We start from the raw sequence: 7,340 nt of genomic DNA on the forward strand, positions 1-7,340 counted from the left end.
CACACAAATTATTACTATATATATATTTAGATTTTATTCATTTATTTAAGTAATCTCTGCATCCAACGTGGGGCTTGAACTTGCCACCCCAGGATCACACTCCACTGACTGAGCCAGCCAGTCACCCTTAAAACATTATTGACTAGATTCCCTGTGCTGTACTTTTCATCTCCATGACTTATTTATTTTAGAACTGGAAGTGTGTTCCTCTCGATCCCCATCACCAATTTGTTCTCTATACTTGAGTCTGTTTCTCTTTTTTTATTGCCTGCTTTTTTTCCCAATTTGTTTATTTATTTGTAAATAAGTAATCTCCATACCCAGCGTAGGGGTTGAACTCATGACCCCAAGATCAAGAGTCGCACACTCCACCAAATGAGCCAGCCAAGTGCCCCTATTGTCTGCTTTTTATTTTCATTTATTTATTTTTAAATTTATTTATTTTTTTATTTTAGAGAGAGCACATGGGTGAGCTGGGGGGAGGGGCAGAGAGAGAGAGCGAGAGAGACTGAATCTCAAGTAGGCTCCGTGCTCAACACAGAGCCCCCACTCGTGGCTGGATCCCATGAACCTGGGATCATGACCTGAACTGAAATAAGAATTGGACGCTCAACCACCTGCGCCACCCAGATGCCCTTCGCCTGTTTCTTAAAAGCCTGACACAGCATTTTAGTTTACAAGAACAGACTCATCGGCGTTGCAGTGTTATGCCCAGAGCCACAGAGAACAACCGAGACCACTGAGATAGAATTAAGGGAGTCTTTATTACCGGCCGGGACCGCACAGAGTTAACACAGAACTCTAAAGGTGCAGGCCCAAGTCCAAGGACGTAGGGCTTTTTGTAACGAGCAAGCAGGCAAGCAAGGGGTACAGAGGCAGAATTGAGCGGTTATTGTAAAAAGGCTACAAAGTGATAAAGAGCGGCCCTTATCCTGGTGTGTAGGAAAATATTTGTTATTCTGAAGACACGGCTTAGAGCTGTAGGGGAGTTTCAAGGGAATAGCCATGATCTCAAGGACAAAGTATGCAAACTGTGTCATAAATAACCATTAACAGGGAACATTAACCCTTGTCTTCTTATTTGTTTTTTCCCTTGCACCTGAGGATAGTCACGCAGGCCTCCGAGTGCAGGTCCTAAGGTAAACTCTGGGTCAAGAAGGAAGGACTGAGGCTAAATTCATGTGTAACAGCAGGACACTCTTCCTCCCATCTCTCATGTTAATTTGTTCGCTAATTTAATCTCTAGCTTGTCATTAAAAGTGACTTTTCCATTTTTTAAATTGTTTTCAAATGTTTATCTTTGAGAGAGCACAAATGGGGAGGGGCAGAGAGACGGGGACAGAGGATCCAAAGCGGGCTCCATGCTAACCATGGACTCGATCCCATGAACTGCAAGATCTTGACCTGAGCTGAAATCAAGAATCCGAGGCTTAACTGACTGAGCCACCAAGTGTCCCTGGCTTGTCATCAAAAGTGATCAAAAGCTTAATAAACATACCATTATCAATAAGATAAATAGTTAATATTTTTAAAATTTTTTTTTAATTTTTTATCTATTTCTGAGACAGAGAGAGAGACACACACAGCGCAAGCAGGGGAGGGGCAGAGAGAGAGGGAGACACAGAATCCGAAGCAGGCTCCAGGCTCTGAGCTGGGGCTGTCAGCACAGAGCCCAACGCGGGTCTCGAACCCGTGAACCGTGAGATCATGACCTGAGCCAAAGCCAGACGCTTAACCCATGGAGCCACTCAGGCGCCCCTAGTTAATATTTATTTATGTGTGCTAGCATTCTGTACCAATTGCTTTGATCACTTTTTACCCTTGCACCCCACTACTTCCTTCTGTTATTCCTCTGTCAGCTGAAGTACATCCTTGGGGAACATTTTTCACCTAGAGTCTCTGGGCACTGATTATTGAATCTGTATTTGCCTGCTCATAACTATATTTTGTCCTCACTCTTGAAGGTTACCTGGGAAGTGATATAGACCTATGTTTAAAGCTATTTTTGTTTTTGTTTTAATGTTTACTTATTTTCAGAGAGAGAGAGAGAACGCTTCAGTGGGAGAGAGACGGAGAGAGAATCCCAAGCAGGCTCTTCACTGTCAGCACAGAGCCCTGTTCGAGGCTGTATGCCACCATCCGGTGAGATCGTGACCTGAGCCGAAATCAAGAGTTGGGCGCTTAACTGACAGAGCCATCCAGGCGCCCCCAAAGCTATTTTTATTAATTTTTTTAATGTTTTTATTTATTTCTGAGAGAGAGAGGCAGCATGAACAGGAGAGGGTCAGAGAGAGAGGGAGATACTGAATCTGAAGCAGGCTCCAGGCTGGGAGCTAGCTGTCAGCACAGAGCCCGATGCGGGGCTCAAACCCACGAACTGTGAGATCATGACCTGAGCTGAAGTCGGACACTTAACCGACTGAGCCACCCAGACGCCCCCTTAAAGCTATTTTTAAAGAAACGTCTTCAGTCATGTAACCAGTGCTGATGGAGTGTCTACTATGCGCCTGACACTGTTCTGAGGACTAAAATGCAGCTTATCTTCTGCATCCAATTGAATGACAGAGGAGATCCCACTTTGATCCTTATTCTTACAAATTTAATCTGTTTTTCTTTTTAACCTTTTCAGGATATTCTTTTGATACTTGCTCTCTTGAAGTTTCACTGCTATCTCTAAAGCTTGGAGAAAGCATCAAGCAAAGTGGAATGGGTGTATGGTGTGGATCCAGGAAATCCCCATCAAAACACACTGGTGGACAGTGTTCCGTGGGAGGACCCGGGGGACATTCGGTTTACCAGCATGATAAGGAATGCCATGGTGAGGAGGCCCCAGCATCATTCACAGGATGGGTGGAGGCACTGTTCTGTCAGCCATTGCCAGTGGGAGCCAGTCAGGGAAGGCGGTGGATGGTGGGGCAGGGCGAGGGGAGGTGAGAGGGTCAAGAAGGGCCTTGGGATCAGCCTGGGGTGCTCCACCCATCCTTCAGGTCACCCAACATGCAGATCCATGAGGGGTTCAAGATCAAAGTACCATCTACTCTTGGAGTGCCTGGCTGGATCAGTCAAGTAGAGTATGCGACTCTGGATCTTGCGGTTGTGAGTCTGAGCCCCACATTGGGCGTGGAAATTTCTTAAAAATAAAGTCTTAGGGGCACCTGGGTGCCTCAGTTGGTTGAGTGTCTGACTCTTGATTTCAGCTCAGGTCATGATCCCAGGATCCTGGGCTTGAGCCCCAAGGCTGGCTCAGCACTGAGCATGGAGCCTGCTTGATATTCTCTCTCTCTCTCTCTCTCTCTCTCTCTCCCTCTTTGCCCCTCTCCCCATCTTGCTCTTTCTCTTTTAAATAGATGGATAGATAAATAAATACAATCTTTAGAAAAATCTACTCTTTTTCTTTCTAAAAACTAAAACTGTTGTATCACAAAATTTATAATACAAAAAATAAAAGGTAAATAACTGGGAAAATGTACAGAAACAAAAGCCAAAGCATCAATGTCTTTAACACATGAAGAGCTCTTACAAACAAAGACATTCAAATTTTTTAAATGGTCATAGGATTGTGGTAGGAATACCCCCCTAAGGAGAGAGAAAAAAAAATGAAGAAGAGAGGAGAGAGGACTTCACGGTCACCTAGATATGCGTCCAGGTGCCTGCATACCCCATGTTCTTGTAAACTGAGACAACGTAATCAGACTGCATGTTTATGTGCGTTACCATATATGGGAGACAAAGAAATAGAAAATGCATAAAAAACTATGCCATGTGTTGTGGGCTGCTCAGTTCTTTGGGTACGAACCTAACTGAGCGGTGCCGGCACGAATAAAGTTGCTTCCTGGAAAGAAAAGCCTCGGTGTCACGACTCTGTGCGAGAATCCTGCAACAGGATGATAAATTTATTTTTAATTTTTAATGTTTTATTTATTTCTGAGAGAGAGACAGCATGAGGAGGGGAGGGTCAGAGAGAGAGGGAGACACAGAATCTGAAACAGGCTCCAGGCTCTGAGCTGGCTGTCAGCACAGAGCCTGATGCGGGGCTCAAACCCACGAACCGTGAGATCATGACACGAGCTGAAGTCTGACGCTTAGCCGACTGAGCTACCCAGGCGCCCCTGATTGTCGGAGGCCGTGCCGGCTCCGACAGGTCCAGGGGTCCCTGAAGGATGGACGGTGTCGGCGAGAGAGAGAGTGAGAGAGCCCCGAGATCCTTTCTGATCACCAGGCAGGCATCTCTGTCCTGTCGGTTTTGGTGTCTTTATTTATAGGTCAAAAGTTAACATGGCATCAGGAAACGGAATGTTTACAATGGATAGCTCTTTGTGATAAGGTGTTTTTGGAAAATGTACAGAAACAGGTTTTACAGAAGTCTTCTTGCAGAACAGCCCCAATTATAGTGAAGTTGAGTAAGAAAATAACAAGGTGTTCACATTATAATAACACTAAGATTAACTCATAGGTTTGTAGATACTCTTATCCATCCTCATCACAGCTGCCAGGGTAAGGGAAGGTGTTTATGGAAAGTAGGCCTTAGGGAAGCGGCTGCTATACACCATCAGTTAGCAAAGGTGCATGTACTAACTTATCTTCTGCCCTTATCTGTTCCTTCTCTCTAAGTTAGGCTCTTTGTCTCCGGGCAAGACTTGGTTTTCCAGTTATATGCTTTATTGCACCAGAGAGCCAACCATACCTTTAAAGAGTTTAGCTTATTTCCAATACATAGAATAGCCTCTTTGAGTGCATTTACCTTTGTGTCTACTTTTATGATTTCTTGAATAGCTAGGGCATGAGAGACATTTTAGGTTAGTTGATTTACATGTTGAGCTGTATGAACATCTTGGACTAACGCAATGGTAGAAACAGAATTGTACACGTAAAGGTCAATCTTTTATGACTAGGGGTCATTAGCCTGTTCATAGCTCAAGGGAAAGTATGGAGGGAAACAGGACCTTCTGGAGACACGATGTCTGTTCCCATAATCAAAAGAAGAAGTTCCCACAATAAGTTCCTTCACAAGGTGCAATCATCATACCAGGGCCGGAATAAGGGGACAAGTCACTCCCGATATTGATCAACAAGGTACCCTAGGGGTCAGTGCTCAAGCAGAAATAATTGAGTGGGGGTGGATATCGGTCATCATCTGATTGGCAAGAGACCGTGCAAACTTGCTTTAACCTCACCAGGAGTTTTCTCGACTAGTGGGCTCAGAATGGCTCCCAACACCTGATAAATTATTTTTTTAATATTTATTTATTTTTGAGAGAGTATGTGAATTGGGGGTGGGCAGAGAGAGAGGGAGACACAGAATCCGAAGCAGGCTCCAAGCTGTCAACACAGAGCCCGACATGGGGTTCAAACCCACCAATGATGAGATCATGACCTGAGCCAAAGTCGGACACTCAACCGACTGAGCCACCCAGGCGCCCCTCAGCCACCTTTAGATACACCCTACTCCCACCCCTACCCACTGTAAATCATTGATCCGTTCCTATCACTAGTTTTGTCTGTTCAAGAATGTCATATAAAAGGAATCTTGGGACGTCTGGGTGGCTCAGTCAGTTAAGTGTCCGACTTTAGCTCGGGTCATGATCTCACGGTTCATGGGTTTGAGCCCCACGTTGGGCTCTGTGCTGACAGCTCAGAGCCTGGAGCCTGCTTCAGATTCTGTGTCTCCCTCTCTCTCTGACCCTCCCCTGCTCACGCTGTCTCTCTCTCTCTCTCTCAGAAATAAAAAAAAAATTAATCATTTAAAGGGAATCTTAAAGTATGCGACCTTTCCAGACAGGTTTCTTTTGTTCACCATAATGACACTAAGATTTATGAAAGTTGTGCTGTGCATCAAAAGTTTGGAGTAATACTCAATTATATGAATATAATCTATACCACAGTGTATGTAACCATTTATATATTCATGGATATTTGGATTATTTCCAGCTTTGGGAAACTGATTAGAGCTGCTATAAACATTCATGTACAGGTTTTTGTGTGAACATAAGTTTTAATTTCTCGGGGCGTCTGGGTGGCTCAGTTGGTTAAGTGTCTGACTCTTGATTTTGGCTCAGGTCATGATCCTAGGGTCATGGGATCAAGCCCCATGTAGGGCTGCCTGCTTAGCATGGAGCGTGCTTGAGATTCTCCCTCTCTCTCTCTGTCTCTCTCCCTCTGCCCCTACCCATCCTCTAAAATTAAAAGAAAAATTTAAATTTTCATTTCTTTAGGGTAAATACCTGGGACTGAAATTACTGGGTCACAAGGTAAGTATATGTGTAACTTCACATGAAATTTCAAACCATTTTCCAGGGGGGCTGTGCCGTTTTGCTTTCCTATCAGCAGTGTATGAGTGACCTAGTTTCTCCATATCCGTGCCAGAATTTGGTGCTGTCAGTATTATGTATTTTAGTCATTCTAATATGTACATATCTCATCGTGCTGGTAATCTGCAATTCCTAATGGCTGATGATGTTGAGCATCCTTTTTTCTTTAAGTTTATTTATTTATTTTGAGAGAGAGAGCAAGCGCCTGCACAAATTGGGGAAGGGCAGAGAGAAGGGGAGAGAGATAATCCCAAGTAGGCTCCATGCTATGAGTGCAGAGCTCTATTTAGGGCTCAAACCCACGAACTCTGAGATCATGACTAGAGCTGAAATCAAGAGTCACACACCTAACCGACTGAACCACTCAGGAGCCCCAGAACATTATTTTTTTTAATGTTTATTCATTTTTGAGAGAGAGATAGACCGTGAGCAGGGAGGGGCGGAGAGAGAGAGAGAGGGAGACACAATCCAAAGTAGGCTCCAGGCTCTGAGCTGTTAGCACAGAGCCCAATCCGGGGCTCGAACTCACCATTAGTGAGACCATGACCTAAGCTAAAGTCAGACACTTAACCAAGCCACCCAAGTACCACCTGAACATTTTTTAAAGAGCTTTTTTGCCATCCTTATAAGCCCTTTGGTGATCTATCTATTAAAATCCTTTCCCTGGGGCGCCTGGGTGGCTTAGTCGGTTAAGCGTCCGACTTTCGCTTAGGTCATGATCTCACGGTTCGTGGGTTCGAGCCCCGCGTCGGGCTCTGTGCTTACTGCCAGCTCAGAGCCTGGAGCCTATTTCAGAGTCTGTGTCTCCCTCTCTCTCTGACTCTCCCCTGCTCACGCTGTCTCTCTCTCTCTCTCAAATAAATAAAAATTAAAAAAAAAAAATAAATAAAATAAAATAAAATCCTTTCCCTATTTAAAGAAATTAGGCTTGTTTTCTTTTTTAAGGTTTTATTTATTCATTTTGAGAGAGAGAGTGCACAGGAGGGTCAGAGAGAGAGAGAGAAAGGGAGGGAGAGAGAGAGGGAGAGAGAG

Source organism: Hyaena hyaena, unplaced genomic scaffold (genome assembly GCF_003009895.1).
Source record: "Hyaena hyaena isolate Hyena2069 unplaced genomic scaffold, ASM300989v1 scaffold_754, whole genome shotgun sequence".
Taxonomy (NCBI): domain Eukaryota; kingdom Metazoa; phylum Chordata; class Mammalia; order Carnivora; family Hyaenidae; genus Hyaena; species Hyaena hyaena.